A 16468-nucleotide genomic window follows, 5' to 3' on the forward strand; every position below is an offset into this window, starting at 1 on the left:
TCTACACTATAACTTACACAATATTAGATTAAACAAGGGCTAAGGAATGTTTTAAAAATAACTTACTGTGCTAATTTTGATGGGTACTGCAAATCGGATATACATTTTTGTACATTTTTATATTGTTCTCATATTCAATAAGGAAAATGTACAAAAATGAAGAAAGTAGAATTTTTTGCAGACTATTCTAAAAAAATCACTTGAATGATTGCAAGATATGTAATGTTTGACATCTCTTTTTCAAAAAAAAAAAAGGCAAAAATTTCAGGTAAAAGAAATATTGCACCTTCTGCAATTTGAAAATTCCAACAGGCCATATTGTGATTTAATCTAATTTGCAATTTTGCGAAAAGGCAGGCCATAATCTACCAAAGTTATTAGACAATCATTTTAACAGAGAAGAATGCCGTTAAGGTCATTTGCTAAAAACAAACAGGGAAAGTTTGTTCCATTCTGAAATGACAAAAAGAAACTTCCAGAGCTCTCTTTGTGTTTTTCTCTCTCTTTTATTTGCTATTGCATTTAAACTAAGAGCTATTTGTGTTCATTCACTTGTTTTCCATGTCTAATTAATATCCTTTGAATGTGTGGGGATCAATTTATTTAATCAATGTTGGGTAGAGCCTCTGGCCTTCTAAAGGTCACTTAGATATGGAATGGGAAATCATCAGAGTCAAATCACAGAGGGGGCGAGCAGGTAATTTGAATGTGGCAGGCAAACTTTGCATGTATGATCACACATTTCTGAAAAACCACAGAAAATTATTTCCCTTTCTGTCTTCCCATTTCATTCAATCGCCTTTTTTTCTTCCACCAGAGGCCCACTGTACACACTAGAGTGTGGCAGCTGTGTAATCCCTTTAACAACCAGCGGGGCTATTAAATGAACCGGCGGTGCAGCTGCAAATAGCCAATAAAGCCAGCACAATATCATCCCTATTAAACAGTAATCTCAGCAGGCTTAAGAAGTTCTCTGAAAAATGGGAGGAAAACCATAACAAAATGTAATCAAGCAAAACACGGGGATTTTCCTGCACAAAATAAGCCAAACAATTTTCACAGTGGCTTACATGAAAGGTGTTGAGCTATGGCGGCGGCGGCACTCGAAAGCCTCAGAGAACTTCTCAGCCCCTTCAGGTGACCACGGTTTGCCGCCTTATCACAAATACACACGACAAATAAAATGAGCCTGTCAATCGAAGCAATTTATCGCCACAGATATTAACAGAGAAAGGGGGAAACAGGGGAAAATAACAAATTGTGCAGTTACATTTTAAAAGTGACCAAATCGAATTCATAAGATCACAATTTGAGAGATAGAACCCAGTTTATTTTTCCTGCCTTTCACCGGCTTATGTGCTTCTGTCAGATGAAAGTGGAGCCGAGAGCCGGCTGTTGATGGAGCCTTTGAGCCTGGGAGAGGAGGCAAACGCAACCTCTTGAAGGGGTGCCGGGGACAGCGATAACCGGGGGAGGCCGCGGGAGCTCCCTCCACGCAGCCGGGGGAAGGTGTTCCAACTTATCAGAGTCCACACGTGGGGGATGATTACCCCTCGGCCGGGCCGATTACTGCTGCCTCTCCGGGTCAAAAGCAGCCCAGGATGAAAGAGAGAACTGAAGCCTCCTATCCTGCCTCCAATCATCCATTAGCACGCTAAGCGAGGGGCTTGTCTATTTCTCCACCCCCCCTCTCTCTCTGACACGCGCTTGTCAGTCCGGTGCATAAGAAGAAGAAGAGGGACATAATCACAGGCGGGACTCTTATTCACACTCATGTCATGGAGGAAGGCATGGGGCCTGCTGTGGTAATTTATGGATCTGAGTATAAGCATTTTCTTGACATATTATTTATTCATTTGAGTTTGTTTAAGAAGAATCCTGTCATCTGCAGGCCGAGGCAAAGTGTGCAGCAGTGTTTACACTATTGATGTATGGTATATATGCTGATCCACCCGCATGAATAAGAATGTGAAAGAGGCAGAAAAAAATCACAAAACAACAGACACATCAAACATGGACAACTGATTACAAACCGCACACATGCATGCACACACACCCACACACAAACACACACACACAGTATGCAGCATTCTCATAAAGTAGAGAAAGCATTCAAATGTGCCTGTCTTTCTATATCCGCTCTGTATTTTTAAGAATTGTGCAGAGATTCTGTTGAGGGATGCTACTTTATGTCATGATCCAGGTTTTGATTTATTATGTTTCTGAGTTTTCCTATGGTTATCCTTTTGTGTATTCTGTGATTTCTAGTTGACTTTGTATTTGGTTTAGTTCTTAGATGTTATCTGTAGCCCTTGTGTTTCCTTTGTTCAGCTTTTCATGTTTTATATAGTCTTTGTGTTTCCGTGTATTTTGGGCTTTTTGTTATTTTCCATGTGTCTAGTTTTTTATTGTATTAAGTAATTCCCTGTGTTCCATGTTTAGTTTTACATCCCTTGTGTTTCATGTGTAGTACTCCATGTATTTCATGTCTAGTTTATTTCCCTGTTTCATGTTCAGTTTTTGCTCCTTGTGTTATGTTTAGTTATTCCCTGTTTCATGTTAAGTTTCCCTGTGCTTCTTGTTTTGTTTCATGTTTTAGTTTTACTCCCTGTGTTTGAGTTTCCCTCCTTGGTTCTTTGTATCCTCCTGTGTTTTCAGTATTTCTGTAGTTTAGCTTCTTGTGTCCAGTTTTCAGTCCTTGTGTGCTTCTTGTGTTAGGTTCCGTGTTTCCTGTTTTATTTTGTAGTTGCCTTCCCTTGTGTGTGATTCCAGTTTTGCTTCCTGCCTGAGTTTCCCTCCACCTTGATTATCCTTCACCAGTTTCACCTGTGTCTGATTGTCCACACCTGTCCGCCATTGTTAATCACTCCCTGTGTATATAAGCTCTGTCTCCCCCTGTGTCTGTGTCGGTTTATTGCTTATGTCTTCCCCGTGCTTGTTACTCCTCGTGCTTCCTCGTGCTCCCAGTGGATTTTGTTTTGTTTCTTTGATTTTGATTCCGGTGTTTAAGTTGTAAGTAGTTCTTTTGTTTGTTTGTTAATTAAATCCTTTTGTTTTATCTGCATTTGGGTCCTCCCTTTTGAGTTTTTTCCCTGAACCTCGTGACACTTTAACTGTAATTGCTGTAAAAACCTAACACATCCGGGGCTGCTGGTGTCCCAATATGTTTTTGTTTGTTAATTGATTAAAAAATTAATCAAGTTAATCACATCACTATGCTGTGATTAATCATGATTAATCTCTATCCAGTATCTCTCAGTCCTATATATATCCATGATCTTGAGTTTTTATTTAGGCAGTTCTTACTGGTTTTGGCTTTTACCCTCTTGATGCTTGTATATAGGGAAATGTTATACATATACAGTGCTTAACAAATTTATTAGACCACCTGTCATATTTGTCTCAAGGACCATCCAGCATCATGAAGTGCTTTAATGTGAACTCTTTCATTTTCAGTGAGCTCTCCACGTTTAACTATTTTGAACAGGAATGAGGAATTTCAAACTGAATTCACCCAAATTTGAGCTGGCTCACTGGCCTTCTCTGAGAAGTCAGAAATGAATCAAGCATAACATTCAAGCACTAAAACTCATTTTTCTCTTAAGAAATGCAAGTAAATAACTATAATTTGATATGTTAATCAAGAAATAATAATGTGCTTTACTATTTCTTTTAGTTTTTTGTAAATCAGTAAAATTAAAAATTCATGGATAACAATAATAATTCTATTTTAGCATTAAAAATATGATTTGGGTTAAAGAGCTTCTACATATTGGTGTATTAACCATTGCAGAAACATCAAAAATGATTTTGGTAATTACCAACGCCGTCAATTTAGGGCAGCTGTGGCATAAACCTTACTTTGGGTGGTGGTCTAATAAATTTGTTAAGCACTGTATATATATATATATATATATATATATATATATATATATATATATATATATATATATATATATATATATATATATGCCCATGTATATACGTTTTTATACACACATAATGATTAATCAAGTAATTGATCGTTAACATTATAGATGCTCGAGTTGGCAGGTTTCTTCCAAACGCCCATCCCTACTTTGGATTTTTAGTTCTAATAATGTCTCATGTTGTCTCAGTAATAATGTTGTTTGGGTTTTGTTCTTGTTTAGGTTCTCTTACCTTGAGTGTTCTCTTGTGTTATTGTTTTGCTGTCTTTATTTCTTGTTCAGTTCTGTTGCTATGTTTTTACGCATGTCAAAGCCCTTCGTAAACCCTTGTTTTAAAAGTGTTATATAAATAAAAGTTATTATCATTATTATAACTGACATAGGTCTGTTGGTCCAGCCTAAAACTCCTCTGATTTTTTAGTACTGTATATATGGCCAAATTTTACAGTCAATATATGCTGAAATTCAGTAAAAATATTGGGAAAAATATCTACAGAAATTTTGATATCTGTCGATACCGTTATCAGGCCAATAATAATATCGTGCATCCCTACTGGAGAGGGTTAACCTCTGGGTACCATTTGTTATCCTATTTTTTAAAATAACTTTTACCAAATAAATTTAAACTCAAAAAGTTCAATTCCGGATTCTTCATTAGCCAGTTAAAAAACTGCAGCTTAAAAAAGCATGTGCACAGCATGCATGCGATGGACCCTCACATACTTCTTCCATCCCTAGTAGTGATACCGGAAGCCTCTCCTCTGTGCAAAACACACGGGATTTGCAAGAAAGCACCTGAAAGACTGTCAGACTTTGAGAAAGAGGGTTCTCTGGTCTGATGGAACCAAGATTGAGCTGTTTGGCCTCACTTCTACATGTTTTGTCTGGAGGAATGAAGCATGGTGGTGGCAGCATCATGCTGTGGGGGTGTTTTTTCCCAGCAGGGACTGGGAGACTGGTGAGGGTTGAGGGAAAGCTGAATGGAACGAAGAACAGAGATATCCTCAATGAAAACCTGTTCCACAGAGCTGAGGACCTCAGACTGGGTTGAAGGTTCACCTTTCAACATGACAGACATCTGTAGCACACAGTCAAGACGATACAGGAGCGGCTCAGGGACGACCCTGAATGATCTAGAGTGGCCCAGTTACTGACTTGAACCTTACTAAACATCTCTGGAGAGACCTGAAAATGCATGTCCACCAGCGGCACCCATCCAACCTGAGTGAGCGTGAGAGGACTAGCAAAGGACAATGGCAGAAAATCTCCCACTGAGGTGTGCAGAGCTACTGGAGTCATATTCAAAAAGACTCAAAGCTGTAATTGCTGCAGAGGTGCTCCAACTAAGTACTAAGTAAAGGGTCTGAATACTAACGCCAGTGTGATATCCCATTTTTCTATTCTCTAGAAGTTTGTAAAAATGTCCAAAATTCTGTTTTCACTCTCTATGATAGGGTACTGAGTGCAGATTAATGAGAGAATAATGAACTGTACTGTAACTCAACATTTTCTAGTGAATTTTTGTCTCCATCTAATCCTTTTATCTGTATTGAAAACATACTGAAGACTGTAATCCTCAGTCTGGACTACCCCCCTAAGTATGCGAGACAGTCAGAGTATCTACATTTAATGCTGTACTCTGTATGCATTCCCCAGCTACTGACATGTTATGGATGGACGATGGGCTGGTGTAGCACAGCTGACCAGACTCACCTCTCACTATAGCAGCCCAACCCTTCAGATTAAGGTCAGTGCTTCAGTCGGCTACCCCTCACTCTCCTTTCTTTAATACCAGAGAGGGACAAGGGAAAACTAAGAGCTGATTGCTGGTGGCATCTCTAAAGAACAGAGTGTAAAAATCTGTCCTCCTATGCTTCCATGCACAGGTCAGTGTAGGGGTCTTTACAATGCAATGCCTTGTTGGGAAACCTCAATCGTGTAATTTCACTGACCAATCTGCTTGGGGATGTGGAGAGCTAGACCCCAGGGGAGCAGGTTGGGCTGACTGAGTTTGGGATGGATGCATATGAAAGCTGTGCCGTTTCTCCCACAGGTAGGCCAATAGGAGGCCTGCAGGTCAGTCCTAAGGAGGAAGAGCGAATGCTGCCATTTACAGGCTGGAGTCACGCAGAGAAGGAGCTGCCACACACAGACACTGCCTCGGCAAATGCTCAGGGTAAATTTGTCAGACTGTGTAGGCAAGGAATCTACAATGTGTACAGAAACCAAGAACATGTACACCTGTACCTGATCCAAGATTTTACACTTCCACACTAGTATGACTTAAGAATGTGATCTGATGGCTGCCACTTTGTTTTCCAGCTGCAACATCCTGATAAGTACAATTATACTAATAATTACAAGTTACTTGTAGTGTTAGTTATTCTAAAAAGACTTTTTAAATAAATGTGAACCTGTTGGTAGGGGGGTCTGGCTGGGCTGCTGCTCCTGTATCGTCTTGACTGTGTGCTTCAGATACCTGTCATGTTGAAAGGTGACCCTTCAACCCAGTCTGAGGTCCTCAGCTCTGTGGAACAGGTTTTCATTGAGAATGTCTCTGTTCTTTGTTCCATTCAGCTTTCCCTCAACCCTCACCAGTCTCCCAGTCCTTGCTGATGAAAAACACCCCCACAGCATGATGCTGCCACCACCACGCTTCACTGCTGGGATGGTACCGAGTGGGAGATGAGTTAGAATTGAGGCCAAACAGTTCAATCTTGGTTTATTCAACCAGAGAATCTTACTTCACATAGTCCTAGGTATTTTTGCACCTTCTGCAATTTGAAAATTGCAGCAGGCAGTATTACAATTTAATCTAATTTGCAATTAATTGCCCAGCCCTAATCTCCACACAGGATCTCTGTAGCTCAGTCAGAGTGACCATCAGATTCTAGTGACCTCTCTTACTGAGACTTTTCTCCCTCGATTGCTCCGTTTCAAAAATCCTGTGTCCAAGTTGTCATGATGGGGCGCTGAGAATAAAGATTAAAAAAAGGATTTTAATGACTGTATCATCAGGCTGCAACATAAAAGTGAAAAAGTGAAGGAGGTACTTTTTGAATGCACTGTATGGTTTGAATAATTACCTCACATCTTTACTTTTTCTTGCTTGCAAGCTGCAGACTACAAGCTGATAAGTTAAGTTGTACATTATAGCAGAGATGAAGTAATGGAGCAGCATCATCAGGTCAAGGTTTGCCCAATAATATACTGTCAGTGATGACTAGTCTGCATGATCTGCTGAGAATCTGAAATTATGTAAGGAATCATTTAAGTAAGAGTTCCTGTGACAAGGGTTGAAAGGTAGATGACAGAATGATTAAAGTAGGAGGCTGGGATTCTGTATGATGAAGGTGATACCATTCCAGTGTAAAGCCTCATTAAAAGGGCGACATGGTGGGTTCAATCAGATAAATCCTGGTATGACTGGTACATTCTGATCAGCCACTCAAGGTGACCATCCTCATCCCATGATGCATTTCTTTACTGAAAGAATGAAATCTTTAGAGCTGAAACTGAACCTATTATCAGTCATTTATTGAATCGCTGAGAATAACCTACATGTCAAGGACTAAGGTAGGATGAGGTTTGATCCCAGTGTCTCCTGGAACAGAGACTGAGCGACTGTTTCCTACGCTAAAAAGGCACTGGCATGTTAAACAGACTAAAAACTGAGGCAGTGTTACTCAACCCTGCTCAACCAAAGAGCCAAATGGTTGGAAAATACCTTTGAGCAAGCCACAACCAAAGTGGTGAAAAGTGGCAAAAACGGCTTGAAGTAGCAATAAAAATAAGCTACAGGTGGCAAAAACGGGAGAAAAGCAGCAACAGCGGGAAAAAAGGGGTGAAAATGGGGAAAAAACAATTAATAAAGGGTCAGAAAGAAGCAAAATGGGTGAGGAGTGACAAAAAATAAGTTACAGATGGCAAAAAATGGTCCAAAAGGGGAAAAACATGGCAAAAAATTGTGAAAAGTGACTAAAATGGGCAAAAAGCAGTCAAAAGTGGCAAAAAATTATGAAAAATGACAAAAATGGGATAAAAGTGAGAAAAATTGGAAAAAAGTGGCAAAAAGAAGTGGCAAAAATAGGAAACAAGTGTTATTTAATGGCAAATAGTAGTCTAAGTGGACAAAAGGGGCCAAAAAATTGTGAAAAATGGGAAAAATGGGACAAAAGTGGCAGAAGTGGCAAAAATGGTAAAAAAAAAAATAGGAAACAAGTGTTATTTAATGGCAAAAGGTAGTTTAAATGGGCAAAAAGTGGCAAAAAAATGGTGAAAAAGGGCAAATATGAGATAAAAGCAGCAAACAATGGAAAAAAGTTGCAAAAATAAGTAGCAATAATGGGGAAAAGTAGGAAAAAGTGGTATTTAATGGCAAAGATAGCTTAAATGTGTGAGAAGTGCCAAAAATGGCTTGAAGTAGCAATAAAAATAAGTTACACATGGCAAAAAATGGTCAAAAGGGGAAATACATGGCAAAAATTTGTGAAGAATGACTAAAATGGGCAAAAAGCAGTCAAAAGTGGCAAAAAAAAATCATGTTAAAGGACAAAAATGGGATAAAAGTTGTAAAGATTAGAAAAAGTGGCAGAAAGAAGTGGCAAAAATGGACAAAAATAGGAAAGAAGTGGTATTTAATGACAAAAGTTTGCCTATATGGACAAAATATTGTGAAAATTGCAAAAATGGGATAAAAATAGCAGAAAGCAGTGTCAAAAATGGGCAAAAAAAAGGAGACAAGTGGTATTTTATGGCAAAAGGTAGCTTAAATGGGTGAAAAGGGGCAAAGAAGAGGTGAAAAAGGGCAAAAATGAGATAAAAGTGGCAGAAAGAAGTGGCACAGTTTTTCTAGGGGAATAATATTTCAAGTTAAGACCTTAAAGAGTCACATGTGGCTCCAGAGCCACACATTGAGTATACCTGAACTAAGGCATCCTTCACATTAGTACAGATAAAACATGACCTTGGCCTTCAGAAGATGAGTGGACACAGAATGAAAGAAATGGTAACTCACACAAACGAAGCGACGATACTCCTAAGTAAAATGTAAAAATGTTGTCTATTTTAACCAATACATTTACAAGATAAAACTGTTCTAGCTGTATTTCCTTTTAAATGTTTCAGATCTGAAAATGAAGTCAAAATGAGGCCTATTCATCATGTGGCACCATTTAGATGAGGCTGGGAGTAGAGGAAGTGAAATTTCAGACGCAGCCCAAACAAAGAGGGTGATCTCACTACATGGTAAGACCTGTGGAAATGCTGTTTTCAATGATCCAAAGCATCTCGTCTTGTCCTTTTCACATGCTTCCAATGAATTATGTATCTGCCGTGATTTATGGTGTGCCATGCTCAACACACTTCCTCTCTCTCAGTGTGGAATCCTACATAGATTTTTCACAGGGAGCCCACTGGGAAAACCAAAATTGCTCAATTTAAGGAAGTAATTAAAACTGTCCGCAATCAATATTTATCTTTAGACGGACCCTGGTGGGGGTTTAGTGACCATCCCCCACCACAATGCCCAGTGTCTAGCCTTATGTCCCTGTGCTCTTCTCATTGACAGCTGTTAAGCTCCTTCAAATAAAGCAGAGACAAGAGCAAGCTGTTCCCACTCAGGACTAAAGATGACATGTGCCGTGAATAAGCAAATGGCGGGAATATGTGAGCCAGCACCAAACATGGTCAGAGAGTTCTACTGGAGACAGGGAGAAATAAGTTTTAATGTTTAGTGCAATGATTAACTGTCATTCTAAAACAGCCAATCCATCATTTTCTCACAAACTAGCTTGGTAAAATGTTGGGGAAGTTCGTGGAGATAAGCTTTCGAATAATCAGGAGTTGAGCACTCTCCTGTTTTGATTCTGGGCTGCCAGATAATTAGTTTGACATTATCGTCTCACCTGTGCACAAGTGGGGAAACTACGTCTGCACACATTTCAGAAATGATACTAGGAGCTTTTTTAAAAATGGGAAAAATGTTATTCCTTAACAAATAACTTTACATTTGTGGAATTTATTCTGTAAAGGAATTCTTTATGGTAATTTCAAGTACGCAAAGATCAAAAAATTATTTAATGGCATGAATGGATAAGACCTTTGTTGCCAAAGCAGAGTGCATCAAAACAAATACTACTACTACTACTACTTCTACTACTGAATTTCCCCAAAAAATATCGACAAAGCACGTTTAGTAAATACAAATGTTGCACTTGAGCTCATGGAGGAACAGCATTTATAACAGGAAAAAGAAACTGACATGTTTTACACCTCCTACCTGTTTTCCAGAGATCTGGAGAAATCACTTCATTGTCTCGGTAAAAGCATTTTTTATTGCAAAAAAAGGAGATAAATGAGTGTAAATGTGAATGAAATATTTACATTTAGCCATTATCACAATAAAACAAAGTAAAATAAAAGGTATGGATGCATGTTCTTCGCAATTCTTTTCACGACCCAGGAAAAACTGCCCTGCGACCCACTTTTGGGTCCGGACCCACCAGTTGAGAACCACTGCTCTAGATTCAAACAACGGAACATAACTGCTTCAGGTAAAAAAGGTACAATCACATAAAACAGAGACTGAACTAATAAGATTCATTCTCAGCGCAGTGACGCACAGGCTTGTGCAAATAATCTCAGTATATAAAAGGCTCTGTCTGGGGTGTTTTTTCTTCCCTTTCTCAAGGAGGAAAAGAACCACAAAATCATCTTTAATTCTTTTTTTTCTCCATAGTATCAGACTGTTTTGTCTCATACTTTGAACTTTTGCAATGCATGGAAAAATAAATGCATCTGAGTTAATGGGGAAGGATTTTATGTGTGACGTTTATCACTGGATTACAGATCTGACAGTTCTGTCATAAAAATAAGAAAAAGTTAAAATAATGAGATAAAAAATCAGTAATGTGGGAAAATACATTTCTGTTTTCATTTCAAATTCTTGATTTTATGTCTCACAGATATCAGGCAAAGTTATGGTTTTGACTTTTTATTTCATATTTTCACCTTTTTAATTCACATTTTTGACTTTTTATCCCATTTTTTTTTCCGTTCTTGATCCTCAATTTTAAAATTTGAAGTAATAGTTTGACCTGTTTAACTCACGATTTTATTTTTTTTTCACGTTTTTAGCTCATTTTTAGCTCCTTACTTTGACTTGTATCTCATAATGTGGCCTTTTGTATCCTCAGTTTTAAATTTTAAGTAATATTTTGACCTGTGAAACTCAAAATGTATTAATTTTTTCTCAGGCTTTGAAATTTTTAACCAAATGATTTTGAAATTGAGGTTGACAGTTAATGGTTAAATGTTGGCCTTGTTCGGCCCTTGGATTGGACCCAAATTCAGAATCCGGCCCGTGCTTTGATTAAGTTTGACACCCCTGGATCATAACCCTTGATTAGCTGACATACAGTTTTAACAACTAACTGTTAGACTAGAGCACTCTTGGCACACTTAAAAGAAGAAGCTAAAATCCATAACAGTCCCATGGAAGTCATTTAAATCCCCTGGTATTAAGGGCCATGTCAGAAGAATGCCTATTCAAAAAAAGGAGATAACCCTGACTCCCCAGCCTGATAAATCACACATTAATTCAATAGAGAGTATTTACTTGCGATCAATTTAGCGAGGGTGAAACAGTCATGTAAAGCAGAGCAGCAGTGGCATGACAGTTGGGTTACACTGTCTTCAGAGACCTCTAGCTGCAGGCAGAAATCATGTCTCTGTCATTCTATATCATCAATTTTAATTATCCTCACAAGTGCTCATTCTGCTCCAGGCTGCGGCGGGAAAGGCAGAATCTGGGAAAAATTCCTTTAATCTATTTGGGACATGAAGTGTGAGGTGAGACCACTGTCTGTCACCCCCCCAACCCCCCCATGCTCCAACACCACAACACCTCGCCCCAAAACCACACAGAAAACACTCTGTGGGCTTACGCTTGGGTGCACATGGACAGGAGAGGAAGCAAAGGCACACACAGACTAAATAAATAAATAAACGAATGGGTGCTAAGTGTATAAATAGATGAGTCTAGCTTGTGTATTATTACTCACAAGTTTTCCCTGCTTTTCCTCCTGGATGTGTTTTGTTGTGTTGCTGCAGCACCCCTCTAGGAGTCATCCAGTAGGTCAATATAGCAAAGGTCATGCACCTTCTTGCCAATCTCCTGCTGTAAGTGAACACCACACACAGTGATCATTAGGACTCCTTCAGTCCCTTCTGTCCTCAATAAGTGGTGGTCTCACTCAGCAGGGGAGTCACTGTGGCCCCTGCTGAGTGAGACCACCTTCTATCTACAGACACAGATGACACAGCCAGTGTTTGTGGGGGTTCTAATTGGGTTTTATTGGATTGGGAGCAGTCTTAATTTTGTTGATTAAAACTATGACTGAAAATGTTCGTCAACAGCCTTTTTTTCCATGAGAAAAACTAGACTAAGACAAGCAAAACTAGATCTGTGACGACTAAAACTGACTTAAGAAAGTTTAGTTTATGTCAAGATGACTAAAACTAAGACTAAAATGTAATTTAGTTTTTGTTGGACATTCAAATCTGTGATATTTCTCCACTGTGGGTAAATCTGTCCTAAAACAATGGATCTGTAGCTATTCTGCCTCTTAGCTGTAGAAAGCACGGACTACGGGTTTTGTAGGATGCACAGACTCTACCAGGATTTGGTGTCAGATTAGGACATAAGAATAAATGCTTGGCCTAAAAATTTAGACGATAATGCAAGAACATTTTATGGACTAAAACTAGACTAAAACTATTAAAGGTAGAAGTGTGAAGTGGTTGGGATTAGAGTTAGCACCTCTGAGACCATGGTTCTTTGCCGAAAAATGGTGGACTGCTTCCTCCAGGTGGGGAGTGAGTCTCTGCCTCAGGTGAAGGAGTTCAAGTATCTTGTTGTCTTGTTCTTGAGTGAGGGTGAAAGGGAGCGTGAGATTGACAGGCAGATCGGTGCAGTGTCTGCAGTAGTACGGGCACTGTACCAGACTGTTGTGGTCAGTCTGCCTCCCAACCCTCACCTATGGTGATGAACTCTGGATAATGACCAAAAGAATGAGATCACAGATAAAAAACGCCAAATTGAGTCTTCTACTGAGGGTGTCTGGGCTCAGCCTTAGAGACAGGGGGAGGGAATTAAGAGTAGAGCTGCTGCTCCTTCGCATCAAAAGTAGCCAGTCAAGGTGGTTTGGGCATATGATCAGGATACCTCCTGGACGCCTCCTGTTGGAGGTTTTCCGGGCATGTCCGGCTGGGAGGAGACCTCGGGGAAGACCCAGAATGCACTGGAGGGAGTATACATCTTGTCTAGTCTGGGAGCACCTCGGGATCCACGTGGAGGAGTTGGAAAGTGTCGCTGGGGAGGAGAATGTCTGGGTGGTTGGTATAAATGAAAAAAATGCGCCAAAAACTAAAAGGCATCTAATCTAAAGACAGACTGAAGCTAAAATTAAAAATAGCTGTCAAAATTAACACTGATTGGAAGCTTGAGGTGCATCAGCTGGACTCCATCATCAAGCTCCTGATCTTCTATAAAAAAAGGATCATATTAAGCTGGCTTTACCACAAGAAGAAAGTCTGCGCACCAAAAATGCCAAAGTGCTGGTCCCACTTTCAGCTGTGAAGAATTATTCAAGCTGCAGGTGGACAAAGAGGGTGTAGTTTTAGAAAAAAGAGAAATAAAAGATAGAACCAAATGGTAACATAAAATCTGAAAGTGAACCTCATCATCCTAAGTAGAGAAAATCATAAAAAATAAACTTAAATTCTTTGTGAATTTAATTACCTGGCTGTCTTTGTTCCTAGTAATAATTCCAGTCCTGTGAAAAACTTCTCAACAAACTTTTTTACCTTAGCAGCAACATTGCTTCGATCTTTTTCTAATGTCCTGGCAGAGAGCATTATTAGGACTCTAATTGTTCACAAAAATCTACTGTAATGACTATTTTTACTGGTTTTAGGTCACTTTAATTTCGAAAGTAGAAGACCTCTGCAGACTTTAATTAAAAACCCTGTGAATCATGAACAATAGGAAAACCCTTAGTTAAATAAGAGTAGCTCCTCATTTATATAGGAATAACTTCAACAACTTGGCCTTTTCGTCCACTCTTTATTTAGAGGAAAGAGTACAGTCTTTAAAATTTTGAGCCTACAATATGTAGATTTTTTGCACTAAAATATCCCTATTAATTAAAAAAATAACTTTCCTACAGTTTTTCAAAGCCAGAGAAATTTTTTATTTTCATAGAGACGAGCCTTGTTACAGTAGCTTTCATGACAGAGACACTGTGACACACACAACTTGTTTTTTTTTGTTAAGTTACATGAAATAAATGGCATTTATCAATTCATCAGTGGAACCACAAGATTAGTTTACTGTAGGAGTGTGAACAGGAAGATCTTAGACCAGTGATACTCACCCATTTAAGCTACCTTTGTCATTAAATACCACTTTTTCCTACTTTTTTCCCATTCTTTTTGCCACTTTTCACCACTTACAGTGCTTAACAAGTTTATTAGACCACCTGTCATATTTGTCTCAGAGACCATCCAACATCATGAAGTGCTTTAACGCAGACTCTTTCATTTTCAGTCAGCTCTCCACGTTTTACCATTTTGAACAGGAATGAGGAATTTCAAACTGAATTCACCCAAATTTGAGCCGTCTCACTGGGCTTCTCTGAGAAGTCAGAAATGAATCAAGCATAACATTCAGCCACTAAAACTTGTTTTTCTGTTCAGGAATGCAAGTAAAAAAACTATAATTTAACATATTAATCAAGAAATAATAATGTGCTTTACTATTTTTTTCAGGTTTTTTTGTAAATCAGTAAATTTGAAAATTCATGGATAACAATAATTATTCTATTTTAGCATTAAAAATATGATTTGGGTTAAAGAGCTTCTACATATTGGTGTATTAACCATTGCAGAAACATCAAAGATGATTTTGGTAATTACCAATGCTGTCAATTTAGGGCAGTTGTGGCATAAACCTTACTTTGGTTAGGGTTAGGGTGGTCTAATAAATTTGTTAAGCACTGTATATCGTGGCTCTCTCAAAGGTATTTTCCAACCATTTGGCTCTTTGGTTGAGCAGGGTTGAGTAACACTGTCTATGACTGTAAAGAGATAGAATGCATCAACAATCCGCCTAAGAACAGCAATCACCTTATCACTCATTCTAGCTTTGAAGCTCTATCTCACCCATGCTTCCAGAAGGAGCGAGGAGTCATGGCTAAAAATGAAAGCAAAGCTTCAGATCAAGTCCTTAAAAGAACTGTATTTTAGCTATATGGCACTGTTTTGTGTCATTTTTGACCACCAGAGTGCTAAACATAATGGCAACACAAAAGCGTGGTACTGTGATGGATGCAAACTTTGCAATAAACCAGTTCACGAAATTTCATCCCTGCTGGATATTCCATAGTCAACTGTAGGTGATATAATGAGAAAGTGGAAGAGTTTAGGAACAACAGCAGTGCAGCCACAGAGTGGAAGACACAGAGGTCAATGACTGTTAAGGCATTAATGTGTTTTATCGTAGTTCAGTCAGATACTTAGGTGACCAGATGAAAAAAATGTTAAAGTGTTCACATGAATTTGATATAATGTGATCACAGTCCCTGTTGGTGTAATGTTCAGGTGGCCAAATGCCGTCATTCATATAGGGAATGATAAAGTGGCAGCAGGTTAATACTATGTGATGTGCTAAATATTAATACTGTGCAATACAGAAAAAAATGAGGGAGTTCAAGTGATAAATGTTAAACTAACATTAAAATCTGAGCATTTGTGATGAGGATCAATTTAAATGCTCTATATCTCAGAGAACCAACAGAGAGCGTTAAACATCAATGATCACCAACTGGCGGCCTGGGGGCCATATCAGGCCCCCCAGGGCTTCCTGTTTGGCCCCCGAAAGATCATTTAATTCAGAAAAGATGTTGGTTTTAAGAGTATCCTTTGGATTTAAATGTCTGCAGCTACTAAATTCATCCCACAAACAATGAATATTGAAACAGTTTGAGAATGACTTAACATTTGATCTGTTTTTACTAAAATTTACTGTCATGGTTTGGAGATATTTAAAATTAGGGTTAAAGTTGGCAGAAGTGTTGCAAAAATGACCAGATAAAGTGATGAAAAGAGGTTCCAATGTGGCAAAAATTGGTAAAGAAGGGAAAAATGGGCAAAAAGTATCATAAATTGGTTACAATTTACAAAAATAGTTCAAAAAACAATGAAAATTGATTAAAAAGTGGCAAAAATTTAATAAAAGTGGCAAAAATGGATATATGCGTGGCTCAAAGGGGATAAAATATTCGGGCAAAGCGGTTGAAATGGGTTAAAGAATGGCAAAAACCTGGTTAAGGAAGCAAAAAGGGGCAAAAAAGATCAAAAATTGGTTAAAAGTGGCAAAAATACATCGAAAAGTAGTCTGGCAAATTAGTGAAAAGGGGTTTAAGAGTGGCACACAAGGGAAATAATTTACAGGAAAGTTGCAAAAGGGGTTTAAAGAA

The 16468-nt window shown here is 38.6% G+C and overlaps 1 long non-coding RNA gene across 1 annotated transcript; it reads left to right on the plus strand.

The window, feature by feature from the left end:
• The first annotated feature begins 2923 nt into the window (after positions 1-2923).
• On the plus strand, positions 2924-6069 carry LOC121522146. The gene is made up of 3 exons (XR_005992952.1): positions 2924-3012; positions 5586-5676; positions 5983-6069. It is a non-coding gene; the product is annotated as an uncharacterized LOC121522146 (long non-coding RNA).
• Positions 6070-16468: the final 10399 nt, after the last annotated feature.

This window comes from Cheilinus undulatus, linkage group 15 (assembly GCF_018320785.1).
Source record: "Cheilinus undulatus linkage group 15, ASM1832078v1, whole genome shotgun sequence".
Classification (NCBI taxonomy): domain Eukaryota; kingdom Metazoa; phylum Chordata; class Actinopteri; order Labriformes; family Labridae; genus Cheilinus; species Cheilinus undulatus.